Source organism: Amblyomma americanum, chromosome 10 (genome assembly GCF_052857255.1).
Source record: "Amblyomma americanum isolate KBUSLIRL-KWMA chromosome 10, ASM5285725v1, whole genome shotgun sequence".
Classification (NCBI taxonomy): Eukaryota; Metazoa; Arthropoda; class Arachnida; order Ixodida; family Ixodidae; genus Amblyomma; species Amblyomma americanum.
In genome coordinates, this window is record NC_135506.1 from 110,245,403 (window position 1) to 110,262,978 (window position 17,576).

Below are 17,576 nucleotides of genomic sequence, written 5' to 3' on the forward strand. Positions count from 1 at the left end.
CTTCCAGAAAGTCACCTCTCTCTTGTAGTCATGTTTTGACAAGCAGCGTATTGGTATGCAGTTTGAAGAAAATCGTTTTAACTCCCGCTGCGACATTATTTTTTTAACACATTTTAGGATATCCTTATATATACCTTGGCGTTTGCTGTACAGGGACCTATACATTGGTTCAGGAAACATGATATCAACTATATCTGAATTCAGCTGTTTGCTTTTCGTATGCCGCCGCGGTGGCTGAGTGGTTATGGCGCTCGGCTGCTAACCCAAAAGACCGGAGTTCGATCCCGGCCGCGGCGGTCAAATTTGGATGGCGGTTAAATTCTAGAGGCCCGTCTACGCTGCGATGTTAGTGCACGTTAAGAAACCCCAGGTGGTCGAAATTCCCGGAGCCCTTCAGAACGGCGTCCCTCAAAGCCTGAGTCGCTTTGGGACGTTAAACACCCATAAACTATAAATTATAAAACTATAGGCTTTTCACATTGGTGAGGTACTTCACTGAAAATCGCGCTTTCAGAAATCTACAAGGTCAAACGACTTCCCTCAAATACCCGCTGATAGAGTGTCCGAAACAGTATCTGAAATGATTGTTTGGAGGAGCTGCTGAGAGGCGAAGCTGCAGGAATGTTCGAAGAAAAAGCTCTCGTTGGTATAGGCGAAACAAAAACCTAGACACCAATGGGTTTCACATTGGGATCAGGTAGCACCGGGCCTCCACCAGCTGAATGCCGGAAAAGGCTGTCATGGCTTGTTCTCTCAAAGGTCATTTGCCAAACAATAGTCGCGAACAAACAGTCGGCGAATTTTCCTTACATTCGTTTCGATTGCCAAACAAAACCTGCAGGGTGTACAACCATCTGGCAAATAAGAGCACATCGCAAATGAGCGCCCGCGAAAATATCGGCAAATATCCACTTCCCCATCTATTCGCCTGCTCTTGTAGTTCCCTGGATCCCGCCTTCCAGTACGGGGCATTATTCTGATACTAAGCTAAGGGAATCCCTAGGTAAGTGCACGGAGTCCGTGAAAACTTGACATTTTCGTAAACTTCAGGAAGGCAGCACGAGTCGCCATGTCATGACACAACAGATTTGTCTATATTAATGCGAGAAGCAACCACATCACAAAAGCTTTGGGCCCGTCTCACTGTGTTACTAACGCTGTCCTCCAAAAAGAGCCAAGAAATCAGCCTCAGCCGATCACGTCTTGCGGTAAACTGAAACGCCCCATCGTGCTGTGCATTGCACATCATCTTCTTCATCAACTTCGGCGCGAACAGATCGTATCAGCTTAACCTCGATCAGAGATTAAGCTGAGTCTGATATCGTCGCTTAACACGCCGACGACCCAGCAAAGCAAAACCACGAACCAATGAGTCTAAACACATGCTTTAGCATGTCTACTCGGTATAACGACGTTAAAACTCCACCAGTTGTTTATTTGTCCTTCCTTACAGCTCAGTATGCGAGCTAATCCTTGACAAATCGGAATAACTGCGCGGCTTGGTTTGACTCCATTACAACAAATCGCTGTCACATTTCAAGAAAGTGGCTGCTAACATCACGAGACGGTTTTAATAGCCTACACAAGACGAAAGGAAAAGGCCATTTATAGGCATGAAACAGTGGGCAGTGACAACAGGTATGTTTGTTTTTAATAGTTGCAGCGTTTAATGCGAACATAAATTAACGAAGAAATTTAATTTTTTCAAGATCCAGTCGCTTATACTGGAAATTGTTCTTCTGCTGTCATTCTTTTGTGACCACCTTCCATCAAGTGGAATAACAGGTGATTAACATGCATTTGGTGTACTTGTAGTTGCATACAGTCAAGAATGAAATTGAAGGCGCCCTTCATGCAGAACGCAGCCCCACAAACCAATCGTGTATACGTGTTCTCGAGGTGTTGCAGTCAAATGCCTTGCGAGAACGTTTCTACAGGCTAGCGGGTGCTTTACTGTAATTCTTTTTTAGCGCAGAAAGGCACCGGTCCTGTCAAGTTCTTTCCTTCCTGTGGAGTATTTATGCGCTAAATAAAGAATTCCAGTGAATGCCTTGCACCTGCCAGCCTCCTGCAACACCACCGCGACGTCCTGACTCTATAACTATTGTCAGTAAGTGCAAACAGTGTGCGTCAAAAAGCTCCTTATCTTGCAATTTGAGAAGCTGGCGACTTGTCAGTGGATTAGGCTCGGAACTGGAGAAGATTAGGTCATAAACTCCATTTGATTAGCTCCGAAACCCCAATGGATCCCGTTGGATGCGAATATCCGGTCAGAACTAGAAAAGCCGTGGCGTGACGTTAGGGCAAGGTTGATTTGGTTTATGGTTGGTCCAAAAGAGACTCAGGCTTTCAGAAAAGCCGTAGTGAAGGGCTGCGGAAATTTTGACCACCTGGGGTTCTTTAACATGCACTGACATCGCACTGAACACGGGCCTCTAGCATTTCACCCCCATCAAAATGTGACCGCCCGACAGGGATCGAACCTGCGTCTTTTGGGTCAGCAGTCGAGCGCCATAAGCACTAAGCCACCGCGGCGGTTTAGGCCAAGGTTGGAAAAAGTAGTAATTTGCCGAAATGACCATGTAGGACTGATGTTAACGTCAATTCTTACCACCATTATGCTAGCCGTGCTCCAAAGTTAGTGTGCTGCTTTTGAAATCGCGTTCGTTAACAAAATAGTAGTAACGGCACATTTACAACGGTACCTACTTTTAGTGGTCGTAGTTTCTGAAATCCAAATTATGGTAGCGTAGATTAGTAATCCATATTGATTTTACAGAGAGTAAGGCTAATTTCATGGCTTTTTTGTTTACAAATTTTTAACGCCGTGGCAAACATCGACGGCAAACGTCGTCAAGCCTTTTTGGGCGCTCGCGATCGATTTTAAGGCACTTTAAATGGGAAATAAAGCTCTCAAAACTGCATTTCAGTAGTGCCGGCCAGATTAAGAATCTCATCTTTAAAGAAAATTATAGCATTCTTTATGTTTCAGATCAAGCGTGTTAAAATTTTCTGAGATGAAAAATCAACATTTTGATAGATGTTTAAAAAAAATGGTCCATTAGGAACTAAACACACAGATAAATTTTCTACTGTTGCCTTTGCCAGGGCGAATAGATAACATTCATAAAAAGCGAAATATTTTTTTTGCTGTTATTGCTTAGCCATCCTTACTTTTTGTTGTAGCTGCTGAAAACGGAGCCATGGTTGCATAGGTGAGAGATTCAGTCAGAGTAGCATACCGAATAACTCATTAATACTTTTTATTTTCCCACCAATTTTAACCCTCAGTGGGGCAACAGGACACTAGTGCCCCACTTGCTTCAAGCGCCTGTAGGCGGGAAACGATGCACCGAGTAACGTAATTTTGATTGCTCATGACTACCAAACTATAAAAGAAGCCATTCAGATTTCTTTTTCTACCTTTTTTTCAAATCCGGCTTCTTGGTGTTTTGGACGGTTTTACATGCGCGGGTGTGCTATTGGACTAGTCCAGTTCTTCCAGGAAAAAATAAAAGTTTTTCCGCTTTCGGCCTTTTAAAGGAGTCAGCTTGCTCATAATGGTTCTTGCAACAGCTTTCAATTGTAATGCAAGTTTTTTTTATGCGCCAAAAGGCTGATACACATACGTACCGTATTTAAAGTCCTTTTTCAGAGTCAGTGGCACAACTGTGCATCCATATTTTCTACAGAAACAATGACCAAACGGCTTGAAACGAACGGCATTAAATTGCTAAGCCCTATTTGAGGAAAATTTCACCGTTTGTATGCACCTGAAGAAACACAGCGCTAGCCGCTTACAAGGGTTTAAGACGGACAGCAGATATTTTGTTACTGCTGTGTTCGCTACAGTAGTGCAGATCACTTATATAAGTGCCGAAATATTTGTAACAGTTAATGCGAAGAGGTTCTTACTTTTTGTCGTCGTAGTTGCTGAAGACGAAATCAAGGTAGCATAGGTCAATAACCAAACGTTCCTTAACAGAAGACGGTCTCTATTTTTTTTTGTGCTCGGCTATTCTAAGCCGGACAGACTGGTCGTTTGTTGCAGCTGCCTTCGCCATGGCAGTCAGGGCTGCTTTAATTGTATAGCAAAGAACTTGGGGCTTTTAGTGTGTACCACCCCGCACGGCTGGCAGTGCGCCAGATACCGAAAAGGACGAAGTGTTCCTTGCAAGCGCTCTCTCCAAGCTCTTGGATTGACCCTGCACAAATTTCCATGTCATGTGTCTCACGTTATTATTCTCGGTGATAGTTTGTCAGTTTTAGTCTCTCTTGAGACATCACAAAAAGATTTTCTGAGCCGTTTTCCTGCGATTTTTTGTTCATGCACTTTGAAGGAGGTCCGTTTTGTCTGTGTCGCTGGTCATGCAGGTATTCATTCAAATGAGGTAGCTGATTACTTAGCAAGGCAGGCTCTTGACGGGTCAGTGACACATCCTGTTCCCAATTTCAGCCCCCTGGCGACTTTCAGGTTTCAGCGGTTCCAACACATATCAGCCAGGTTACGTGATTCCTTACTAAATACCACTGATTATCACCGCTTAGCCTATAACGTCTGTTGATGTAAAACAAGGCTTTGTGAGGTATCAATGACGCGGTTGCGGTACAGGATTCCCAGTTTGAATTTGTATCTATGCAGGGGTGGGTTCACACCGAGAAACCTATGTGACGCATGCGGGGAAGTTGAATCTGTAGACCATTTTCTCTTCTACTGTACACAGTTCGCACTTCAGGGGAGTGAGTGAGTGAGTAAAAACTTTATTGAAAGAAAGTGTAGATTCGTGGTCAGTAAGGGAGGTCCAGACCATGTAGGTCTCGTACCGCACAGGCCCATTCGACAGCCTTGACTTGAGTGCCTCGGTCGTCGCTGACCTTTACTGAAAGCCACGCGTCAGGTGAGGGAGCAGCCATGAGATCTGGTGGTGGGGGATGTGCTTTACAGTCCCAGATTATGTGGTATAAAGTAGCTTTTGCACCGCAGAAGCGGCGGTTAGGGCTGGAGGTTGTAATAAATATGTGCGAGTACACATTTGGGTCGGGGAAAGAGTCGGTTTGTAGTCTTCTCCACGCCACCTGCTGCTCCCTTGACAGGGAGGGGTGCGGCGGCGGGAACTGCCTACGTGCGAGTCTAAAATGGGTGGTGTGGTCGTGATAGGAGGTTAGCGCTTCACCGGTTGCCTCCGGGTTCGGACCGTCTACTGCTCGGCCGGCTTTAACTCGAGCTTGTGCGTTGGCGGCCTCGTTTCCGGGGTTTCCGGCGTGCGCCGGGACCCATACCAGGTCAATGTCTCGGAGGGGGGATGTGTCTTTAACATTTTCCAGGATATTTCTGGCAGTGAGTGAGATGCGGCCTTTGGCAAAGTTCGCAATGGCATGTTTGGAATCGCTAACGATGGTTGTAGCGTCCGTAAAGGCGATAGCAGCTGCAATTGCAGTTTCTTCCGCGGTTTCCGCGTTCTTAGTAAATACTGTAGCGGCCATGAGTGGAGTGGCCGGGTCCTGAGGATGAGATACCCCACAGATGGCGAATCTGTGGGGGCTGTCTTGGTAGTTGGCTGCATCGACGTAGATGACGTCTGGAAGACTCTGCAAGCGTCGATGCAGAGCTCTGTCTCTTGCTTCCCGCCGACCCTGTTGGGTTTGCGGTTTCATGTTCTTGGGTAGAGGTAATATTTTTATCTTTTTTCGGATATGGCTAGGAACGGGGCCTGGATGGTCCGTCATAGGCTCCCCTTCGATGCCAAGTCTGTCCAGGATGATTCTGCCCGCTGCAGTGCTGGAGAGTCGAGCCGTCTGTGTTGTTAGGTGGGCTTCCTTAAGTTCAGAAAAGGTATTGCGTACTCCCAGGGCGAGGAGTATCTCGTTGGCTGTGAATTTAGGAAGGCCCAACGCCATTTTGTATGCATGCCGTATTAGAGTGTCGATCTTTTGTTCTTCTCCTTTCTTGAGATGGAGATATGGGAAGGCATATGTAATTTTGCTGATGACGAATGCTTGAAGGAGTTTGTATAGGTCGTGCTCCTTCATGCCTCGCCTCTTGTTGGCGATGCGCCTGATCATGCGCGCCACCCGGTGCACTGAGCTTTCGAGTCTCCCCAGTGCTACAGTGTTGCGGGAGGTGTTGGAGATGTGGAGTCCTAAGACCCGTATGTTCTCCACTTCATCTATGTTTTTGCCTTGGATCGTAATGTTGATGGGGATCCTGTCTTCAGGTTTCTTACTCCGCCGTACGATTAGGAGTTCTGATTTTGGTTGGGAACACTCGAGGCCGGCTCTCCTTGCCTCCAACTCAACCGTTTCAGCCGCTGCTTGGAGAGCTTCTTCAATTTGTCCATCGGAGCCGCGGTTCGTCCAGATAGTTATGTCGTCTGCGTACAGAGTGTGATGGATGTTTTGAATTGCGTTGAGCCTGTCTGGAAGCTTGATTAAAGCCAGATTAAAGAGGAAGGGCGACAAGACTGCTCCTTGTGGTGTCCCTCTGTTTCCGAGCCTGATTGGGGTGGATTTCAGTGGTCCAACGGTGATCTCCACCGTTCTATTTTCTAGGAAGGCTTTAACATAATTGTACGCCCGTTCGCCTGGGTTGAGGTCGGCTAGGTGTTTCAGAATGGTATTGTGTGACACGTTGTCGAATGCCTTTTTGAGATCGAGGCTCAATATTGCTCTTGTGTTCTTAATGGAGGGGTCAAGTATGTCACGTGATAGTTGGAGCATGACGTCTTGGGTGGAGAGTCCTCTTCTGAAGCCCACCATGGAGTGTGGCATGAGGTTGTGGTCTTCGGTGTAGTCCCGTAGTCTGTTCAGAACCACGTGCTCCATGAGTTTCCCAAGACAGGATGTGAGGGAAATGGGTCTTAGGTTGTCCACGTTGAGTTTCTTGTTGGGTTTTGGAATAAATGTCACTCGGGCATGTTTCCAGCTGCTGGGAATGATTCCTATCTCTCAGCATACGTTGAAGTAATCTGTGACTGCAGTGACAGATTTCAGGTCCAGGTTACGGAGGACCTTATTCGTAATCAGATCTGGTCCTGCCGCTGAGGTTGTCCTAAGCTGGCCCAGCGCTGCCCAGACTTCTGCATCACTGAACGGCTCGTCCAGCTGCGGATTTGGTTGTCCCGAATACTGTGGGCTCGTTTCTCCGTCGTATGCGGTATTTAGGTATTGGTCCCTGAGGAGGTCCAAGAAGTAGTGTTCGTCCCCGGGGTGTTATGGGTGACTTTAGCGAGCTGTCCTTGCGCAGCCGACTTGGACTGTGTGGAGTCGAGAAGGTGGCGGAGCAGGTGCCACGCCCTCTTACTACCCAGTTGTCCGTTCAGACTGTCACAGGTTTGATACCATTGTTGCCGAGTAAGTTCTATCGCATATTGTTCAATTTCTCTTTCGAGTTGGGCGATTCGACTTCGTAGCCTTTTGTTGAGTCGCTGTCTCTTCCACCTCTTCATAAGACTATTTTTTGCCTCCCACATGTGTGCCAATCTTGAATCGAGGTTAGATTGTGCGGCGTCTGTTGTTATTTCGCTTGTGTGCGACTCTACATCCTTACATATTGATTTAACCCAATCTTGGATGTCTTCGATTTCAGTCGGGGCCGTTTGATCCCGTTCTTTCCGAAATTTTTCCCAGTCTGTAAATTTCGTTACCTTCCAGCCCTTCTTCCGAATCTCGGTGCGAAGGGTAATGGCCAGGATGTAGTGGTCGCTGTTTAGATCCGTGCCTGTGTTTCGCCAGGCGGGGTTCTGCACATTCCTGGCTAGCGTGAGGTCCGGGGTGGTGTGTCGGCTAACGCTGTTGCCAGTTCTGGTCGCTGTGCTAGGATCGTTTAGTAGCGAGAGTCCTAATCCTTGGATTTTGTTCCAGAGGATGTTGCCTTTCTTGCTTGACTTCTGGTATCCCCACTCTACGTGTGGCGCGTTGAAGTCGGCCGTAATCACTAGCTTTCAATTCTTGGCTAATTTCGTGGTGGACTCTAGTAATGCCGGGATTTCTCTGGATTGATCTTTTGGGGAGCTGTATAGGTTAAGAACGTATAGGCTCCCCTGCCTCTTTCTGGCGGGAATAATTTCGGTGAGCGTGTAGTCTGCTTGAGAATCGTCGAATTCATGTTGAATGGCCGTGAGTTGGTTACCCACAAGCGTGGCTGTCATTGCTGCTTTGTGAGGTATGCTTTTTTGTGATATGGTTTTGTATCCTGGTAAACTAACGGGTTCCATCGGTTCTTGGATCGTAATAATGTCCGGTTTGACTTCTAAGTTTTGAATATAAAGCTGCAGATTGGACTTTTTGCCTCGAAAACCTCTACAGTTTCATTGCCAGATGATGATATCTTAATTACAGCTGCCATGTTGGGGCACTGTCAGCTGCGTAACGACGCTCGCTATTGCGCTCACTTGGGCTTGTAATGCCTTGATGGCGTCCATCATTTCTTCTCTGGTCTGTTGTAGGTTCTTGGCGATATCTGTGCATGTCGCGTCTAACCTATCTGCTCGGGCTTCCAGTTTGTTGACGCTCTCATTCTGCTGGAGAGCTAGCTTGGCTTTAACAGCGAAAGTTGACGTCGGTTGGGACGCCGCGTCTGTTTCAATTCGCTTCTTGGGATTCTGGGCCACTTGCTGGTTTTTTTGGGGGCCTGTCATTTTTGAGCATTCGGTTGTACTATGTCCATACCCGCACCTTCGGAAGGAGGGAGGGATTGAGACCTGTTATTAGCGGTTGTCGCGCTTTCAATGCGGCGTTGGTTTTGCGTGAGGCTCGCGAGTTTACTGCCTAGCTCACTGATCTGGGACTGCATGCGTTCTATTAAAATGGCTTGCTCCCTCACCTGATTGCGAAGTGCCTGCTTCTCCGGATCTTCCTGCCACTTGAGAGCATTTTCTTCTGGCTTTGTCCAGGGGTTCTTGGGGTCCCGCTTCCGGCTGGACGATGGTAGGTCCTGTCGAAGGTCTTGCGACTGGCTGCGTCGTGTAGCAGGCTTGCTTTTACTTCGTGGCAGCGGCGGGAAGGACTCCTCCCTCTCGTCGCCTAGGGTCAGCGTCTCTTTTTGTCGGGTTCTGTCCCTCGATTGGCGTCCGAAGGTGTCGCTCTGCCCGGCGTTTTGGTCGGCGTTCCTGGCCAGGTCGGGTTTCTGGGTGGATTGCTGCTTGACGAATTTGAACTTGCAGCTGGTGCTCCCGGTTATGTGCGCCCCCGTGCAGACGATGCAAACGGGGACGCAGGTTGGTGGTTGTCCCTCATGTGGTGGGGGTGCTCTTCTCCGCACCTGACGCAGCGGGTTCGTTTTGTTTGTGGGCAGACGTCTTGTCGGTGCCCTGTTTTGCGGCAGTTGAAGCAGGCCTCTACTCGGTTGAGAAAGAGGACCACTTTATGTCTTGTGCCGGGGTATCGGAGTAGCCGGGGCAGCTCCGTTCCGGCTACCGTAACGATTATATGATTTGTTCTCCCATACCGTCTTGTTGATAGGATAGTCCAGTCGGGGTTGTAGGTGTTGTAGTTATGAACAAGCTGCGCGTCCGTTTCGCCACAATACTCGTTGTGGATGAGGCCTTTTACCGAGAGATCCGGGGAAGGCGCGTAAGCTTTGATGGGGTACTGCTTTTCCCCCATGACGAACGCTTGCAGGTTGAGGTAAGCGTTCGCACGTTTCTCGTTGGGCGTGCTTATCGTGAAGGTGTGGTTTACTGGGTGTTTCTGAAGAATATCTTCGGTAAGGGTGTTGTCGTCGGTAATCTTGGCGGCTTGACGAAACGCTTCGAGCAGTAGCGCTCCGCCATGGGTGGGAAGGTCAAGGGGAGACTGCGGTCTGATTACAATTTTGTAATGCTCTGCCGGTAGCCTCGGGATCGGGGGTCTTCTTCTTCTATGGGGAGGCCTAGGCTTCCTATGGGTAGAGTCAAGGGGCTTGCCTTTCTTCGCGTAGCCTTGGGCGCCAGTAATGGCGGCGGCCTCGTCCCAAACGCCGGGCGTCCCGATGGCGGCTCGGCCCGGCGCCGAGCGTCCGTCTTCTTTGTCGACGCCGCGCCGGCGGAATCGTTGCTGGTTCTTGAGTGCCATGGAAATCCATGGTCCGTCGTTCAAATCATGTTCTGTGATCGGTTCACCCTCGACGGTGACTTCCATGTTGCAGGCGTGTCAGCTCCCTCCGGGGAGCCGAGGTCGTCGGGAGTGGTTACCGCCAAGCGGCCGTACTCGTGCTAGGCCTATTAGGCCTAGCGGCAGAAAAAACGTGGTCGACGCAAAATGCGCCGAAAAATAGGCACACGAGCACTTGCACGCAAACACCGGTCGTCCTCGTGGTCCGGACGAGGTCCTGAAGGCGTTAGTAAAGGTTTCAGCAGCCGGTCGAGGGCTATTCCGCGGGTGGTAGCCGTAATCCTCGGAGCTCATGCGAAACGCCAGCGCGAGGAGGTTGGACGGTCCAAACTCACTTCAGAGGAAGATTCACCTGGAGGTTCCTCTCTCTCGTCTAGGGGAAGAGGGGGGAGGGTGGGAGGGGGGGTGGCTGTAGCGCCCCGCGGTGCGGGCAGTGCGCGTGATGCCGAAAAGCACGAAGTGTCCCCAGCACGCGCTGGTGAGAACTCCCGGGACCTTGGCCTGGGCCGGACGCTGCTGCTGCCCTCCTCTCCGGCTGCTCTCAGTAAATGTTGTTGTTTTTTCAGCCGCGCAAGGGACAAAGAACGCCACAAGTGCACAGACACGGCGCTGGACTTACAAATGGTTTTTATGGAGGCGATTTCCACTACTTAAATACAGTGGCAACCAATCTCAAATGAAAAAGGCAGATACACAAAATACAGATTGCCGATAATGACAATTCCTGAGCACAGGTCTACAGTGTCACAAGACCAGCTGCGCACGTTTTTCTATTCTCATCAAGGAAACGTAGTTCTTTATCAGACAGAGCTATTGAGGCAACGCCTACGCATTTTTCTTTGAATCTATGGATTTCATGGGCTTCAATGATTTCACGAGTGAGTTTTGTTCTATTATCTGACAGCAACCGGCACTGACTGAAAACAGGATAACACAGCGCTTTCTTGCTCTTTTTTCTTTCCTCTGTGCAGTCTCTGCAATGAATGCCAAGGTGACGGGATGCGGTGCCGTTCACGTTACTGTTGTGTTCCCGCAGCCGGTCGTTGAGGGAACGACCAGTTTGTCCCGTGTAGTGCTTGCCACATGACAGCGGAAACCTGTACACAACATTGTTGGTACATGGGACAGAGCCTTTTTGGTGTTTCTAATCGCAGCCTACCATCCTTGAATTGCTGCTGTTTACAATGTGGCAGAGTTTGGAGGGCTTATCGGGCGGGGAAAAAACAACGTTTACATCGACACGAGCGCTCGCTCTTTTGAGATTATGTGAATTGCGGGGTAGATAAGGAAAAACCACACACTTTATTTTTTCTTCCTTGTGGCAAGCACTACACGGGACAAACTGGTCGTTGCGTCAACGACCGGCTGCTGGAACACAACAGTAACGTGAGCGGCACCGCATCCCGTCACCTTGGCATTCATGGCAGAGACCGCACACAGGAAAGAAAAAAGAACAAGAAAGCACCATGTTGTCCTATTTTCAGTCAGTTCCGAGTGCTGTTAGATAATCAAACAAAAATCGCTCCTGAAATCATTGAAGCCCATGAAATCCATAGATTCAAAGATGAATGCGTAAGCGTTGCCTCGATAGCTCTGTCTGATAAATAACTGTGTTTTCTTGATGAGAATAGAAAAACGTGCGCAGCTGGTCTTGTGCCACTGTATACCTGTGCTCAGGAATTGTCATTATCGCCAATCTGTATTTTGTGTATCTGTCTTTTTCATTTGAGATTTGTTGCCACTGTACATTAGTGGAAATCGCCACAATAAAAACCAGTTGTAAGTTCAGCGCCTTGTCTGTGCACTTGCCTCGTCTATTGTCGCCTGCGGTGCTGAAAAAACAATGTCACACCAAGTTTCCCAAGCTTCTACAGTATCAGCGCTCAATAAATGTGGCCGCGGTCGCCTTCCTGAGCGACCTCCACATTTTAATAGTAGTACTTAATTTTCGTTGTCGTGGTCGCTATAACGCAAATCACTATAGTACTAATTAATACTCCAGAATAAAACGGTACATAACGAGATGTCACCGTCTTTCTTGAAAAGATATTTAAAAAAAAAGCTATGACTTTAGTTTCGTGCATTTTCGGAGTGATAGTTCACATCGCTATTATAAATAGGAAAATAAAAATTGCGGTAAATGCATAGCAGTTCTTACGTTTTGTTGTAGTAGCTGGAACGAATATTAGGGCTGCATAAATCACTACTCAAGTGTCTGTCAACACATAACACGACCGCAAGATTTTCATAACTCCCTACAGATCACACAACTGAAGTCAGGGCTTTGGCCCGCATAGGCCAAATCGCGTTCATAATTGGCAACTTAACATTAGCAGTTAGTTCCCAGCTGTTCTTACTTTTTGTTGTAGTTGTTGCTGAAATGGGAGAAAGAATTTATTGATGAATAATCCAAAATAATAATAACACACGAAAAGGTCTTTGTTGCGGACGTACTGCCTCGATGGAAAGAAACGCGAACCCGACACCAACACAACCCGCTGTTGGAATTTATTTTCATCACGCTTTAACCTGGGCGGTACGAAAAAGACGTTAGAATCATCTTAGAGTGTATCATGAACGAGTCTAGGGTCTTTTCAATTGATATCATAGAAGTAAAAGCGCGGTGACAAGACAATGAAACAGCGGAGCGTGTTGGCGCCGGGTTGTTCGCGTTTCTTTCCATCGAGGTAGTACGTGGCCATGTAAGGTTGTGTATAAAGGCACGATGAAAAAAAATGAAGGGAAAGGCTTTTGGTACCTTATGAAACTGTCAGGAATTTTAATCAGCGATTCGTTTTCCGATATTAAACAAGCAGTACCCTATTGCTTCAAGCTAAGTCAGGTTACCCTAGAGTGCTCAATATGAAAGAAAACAGACTCTTAAGAAGTTGAAGTAAGTGCAGTGTGTTTGAAGTAATGAATTGCAATAAACGTATTGTGAGCATGTAAAAATATTCAGTGAAATATATAAGCCTTCATGATCCGATGATTATGATCATGACCGAAGGGTTCAGGAATAACAGGTTACGTGAAGATATCAATGACAAATGAAGTAATAAACGGCTCCAGAATTAATTTCTGAGAAAATGCACAGGCGATCATACGAAATCACGCAGCAAATTTTTTTAGAAGTATTGATTCTACATTTCGCTGGTACAATGAATGCCTTCCCGTTCCGGCTTTGAATTCGTTTTCGCCATCGCTTTTTCATTCCGGATGGGTGAAGGTTCCTGGAGAGCAGATGTAGGCGGAGTATCGGGATAGAGGACAAGTATGGGTGATAGGTGGAGGATATTGGTCGGAGATGCAGATTTAGCACTTGGTGCCCGGATGTACACAACAGAGTGTGCTCCAGTGAAGGAACCTCCTGGGCCAAGAGCTGCAAGCCCGTCATTTCCCTTTTCAACGGCATCCGCCGATATACAGAACACATCACCAGCCGTCGCGTGGATGAAGCCCGCCCAAGGTTACCGATCGAAGCGGCCAGGAAAGATAGGTGACTTGCGGCGATGGCAGAAAGGAGGGAAGAGGTAGAGGAGAAAATGCAGACGCGCTATTGCCATCACATATATTGTAAGATGTCATTTAAACAATAATGTCAGATAGGAGAAGAAAGAAAATCTTGAAACCAAGAAGGGTGACCCAAGAATCAAGAATAAGAAAAGAAGGGGAAGAAGTGAAGGGACGCTGTTGGCTAGAGAGAAACAAAGGTGTGGAGTCCAAGCACGCACAGCGAAGCCTCACGTGTCTCGGCACTGGAGCCACGAAGGCCATGGGCCACGTGTGCCGATCTTATTGGCTCTGGTTACACAAAATCATAGACCAGCAGAAAATACGCAGCCCCACACAAAGACCTCAATCGTAAGGAACCCGCTAACTATATGGCGAAACATGCAATCCCACACATTGAAAAACCCAGCTCGACACAATATGATTTGGTCCACGCATTACTCAACAAAGACATGCCCGGCCTGCGGAGAGATTTCAGACATCCTCCACAAGGTTTGGAACTCCCCCGAGCAACGTAAAGCATACGGCTTAAAGGAACTCAGCCATGAGGAGTGGGAGGCAAAGCTAGCTCACACAGAGCTCTCCCTCCAGCGCCAGCTGATCGCAAAGGCCTGCAGGGCAGCATTTGCCAACGGTTCAGCGGACCTGGGTTAACCACCCACGTAGTTACTTTATATTAATATAAAGTTGGCTCTCTCTCTATCTCTCTCTCTCTACCAAACAAGAAATCGAAGAACAAACGGGCGTGGATGTCTCAGCTGCCTTCGCCCTTTCCTCACCCTTTCATTACACTTCTCAAGACAAAGATAAGCAAATGACAAAGAGAGGGAGGCCGGACCATTAGAGCTTTTCTAATCTTCGAGTCAGTGTAAAATAAATGAAATGGACGCTTGTCGCTCTCGACTTCGCGAGGCTCGCCGTCGACGGGATGCCGTTGAGCTCGCCGTTGAGTCGGAAGCCTATCTGCGACGCAGCCAGACCGAGAAACGGCTGGGGACGAAGACTTCCCTGCAGCGAAAGCGGCTCCGGCGAGTGCGCGTGCAGGGTGAACTTTCAACATACGGAAAAGCGATCTCGGACGAGATTCTTGCTTGGAGGACCACGCTGATGCAAGAACGTAGGAAGCGTCACGGAAAAGCATTCGCCGGCTCACGACAATTGTTCAACTGACTGTTGCTCAGTTCAGCCATTTTTTTCCTTGTGCTTACCTACAGCATAAAATGTAGGCTGACCTTTCACAAGTCGGAATAATCGCGTGGTTCGCCTACACGTCAGAAGACCGCATCGTCTAATAGCATGCAGGCTAGCGTTTACTGCCTTCTCTGCTGCCATAAAAAAAAACTTTTTTACGGGTTAGAAAGTACGCTTCTCTTGAACAGATGTCATCTGTTAAAAACGGGGAGCAGACCTCACTGAAACACACGGGTTCACTCTCATATGGTTGCCGGGTTCGGTAGATGAAAGGGGCGAAAGGAAGAGTCGGTTTGTCCAAGCATTCAAGCTTGAGGCGGCAGCTTCGAATCGTTGTGCTGGTGAAAACCCCTACACGTCGCCCCTTCCCCTGCCTTAGCACCACCTGTTTTCAGCTCTTTCCCGCGCGGCGTCAGTAACCTCCAAAGAGCTGCTACACACACCCCCTCCCCGCGCAGCCCTAGCCACTGGCTGAGAACCCGCCCCAAGCTCTTTCCCCAGCATGGCTCCCGGCAACCTGCATGTCGCCACGCGCTGTGAAATGAAATTTTTTCTTGCGGTATTTTGTCTGCTTCGTTTTACCAATGTCTATTGATTGCTTATAATTGCATTAAAACGCTGGATAATGCAAAATAAGTGGAACAAAATGATAGTAAGTTGAAACACATTGTGCATCTAAAGGCTGCTTATCTTGCAATGGAAATGCAATTAGAAAAGTCGGCGGGCTGTTGGTGTATTAGGTTAGAAACTCCAGTTGATTACGTTGTCAACGCTAGTTCTTTAGATTCGAAACCCTACTCGCTAGCTTAGCCGGAAAGGATGGTGTATTAAATCTGAAACGCCAAAGAATTATGTTGGACGCACATATTCAATTTAAATTTCAATAGCCAGTGCCGTTCGTCAGATTGACTGAACAAAGGCTGTTCCTTAAAGTGAACGTCACGACAAGGCTAGGAAAAGTTGTAATTTCCCCAAGTGCAAGAGTAGAACCATTGTTAACGGCAATATTTGCCCTCATTATGCCTATGGCCCACCATTATTAGTGCACTGCTTTTGAAACCGCGTTCACCAATTATAAAGCAGTAGTACAAGTAAATGCACAACGGTATCTATCTTTCCGTGGTCATAGATCGTGAAATCTAACGTACGTGAACGTAGATAACTAACCTGTTTTATTTAACGCAGAATATGGTGGCATGGCCGTCTAACTAACGAAAAATTTCTAATTCAGTATCGAAATTTGATGAGCCACGCCCGCCGTAAGACTAAGGTGATTTTCTGCTTATGACACGTCCTGCTCGTCGTGCCTTTTATGGCACTCTGTGTCCAGCTTAACGCAATTACAGCTTTTCCCCCGCCATTTCTTAGTTTAGCCGGCAGAATTTAGTTTTATTGGCCAAATAAAAATTACTGTATGAACAAATACGACTTTTTTATACATTTGATAAATCATTAGCATTTCTTGGAATAAAAAATATCAGAATTTTGGTACGGTTTCCGAAACAGAAATGATTCTTCATAGATTTGAACACATAAAATGAGCTGTAGTACTGCTGACTTTGCCACCCAAATGATATCTGAAAGTAGCGAAATATTTGCCGCGGTTCCTGCTGATCCATCCTTACGTGTTGTTGTCGTAGTTTCTGAAAATGGAATAATGTTGCTCAGGTAAGAAGATCAGAGCTGCATATTCAATAATGACTCATGATGCTCCATTTTATATTGCGACCAATTTTACGACGGACAACAGCGTTGTTTAACCCCCTCTTCGGTTCACCGTAGCCCAGCCCCCATCCATGCTCATTTATAGCGAAAAATTTGTAGGTTACTTCCCAGCAGTTCTTACTTTTTCTTGTAGTTGCTGAAAACAAAATGGCGGTAGCATTCGTCAGTGTACCCAAAGTTCCTTCACGAAAGGCGAAAGATTGAATTTTCCTTTTTTTTGCAAAACAATTTTAAGCCAAACTAGTTGTTTGTTACAGCTGCCTTCACCACGACCGTCGAGGCTGCTTTCACAATATAGCGATGTACTTGCGCTCGTTAGTGCAAAGCGGTGCTTACTTTTTGTTGTTGTAGTCGCTACAACAAGAATCACGGTAGTATTGATTAGTACTCCATAGTAAAGTAGTAAAGAACGAGGTTCCATTCTCATTCCTCTTAAAGATATTTAGAGGCGATAATAGGACTTTACTTCGTGTGGTCTTTAAGCTACAGTAGACATAAATACGGAAACAATAGTGACGGTAAATGCATAGCAGTGCTTACGTTTGGTGGTCGTAGTAGCTGAGAGGAATGTTAAGGTGGAATAAATAACTAATCGAGTGTCAGCCAACACAAAACACAAACTCAAGCATTTTATGAGTTTCCGACACAAGCCACAACTGAAGGAAAGGCTTTGGCGCGGATAGCTATTGCAAGTCACGTTTAAAATTAGCAAACTCATAGCAGCAGTTAGTTCAGAGCGCTTCTTACTTTTTGTTGTAGCTGTTGCTGAAATGGAAGTAAGATGGTATAGATTGATTCATCCAAAAGAAAAATAACACACAAAAAGGTTTTGTTGCGGACCTACACGGCCACGTAAGCTTGTGCATAAAGTAACAATGGGAGAAAAAAATTAAAGGAAAGGCATCTGGTGTCTTATGATATTGTAGGAAAATTGAATCAATAGTTCTTTTGGCGATATTCAAGAAGCTGTGCCTTATTGCTTAAAGGAAAGCCAGGTTATACTAGAGTGCTCAATATTACACAAAAAATACACTTAGGAATTGCAGTATGCACTGTGTGAT

General features: G+C 47.0%; 1 protein-coding gene across 1 annotated transcript in view; it reads right to left on the reverse strand.

Moving 5' to 3' along the window:
- The window catches only part of LOC144106766 (uncharacterized), a 130,485-nt gene extending 113,212 nt beyond the window's left edge, over nt 1–17,273 (reverse strand). Inside the window, exon 1 of the mRNA XM_077639613.1 lies at nt 17,263–17,273. The gene's annotated coding sequence lies outside the window, so the exon portion shown is untranslated. The remainder of the gene's footprint in view (nt 1–17,262) is intronic.
- Nucleotides 17,274–17,576: the final 303 nt, after the last annotated feature.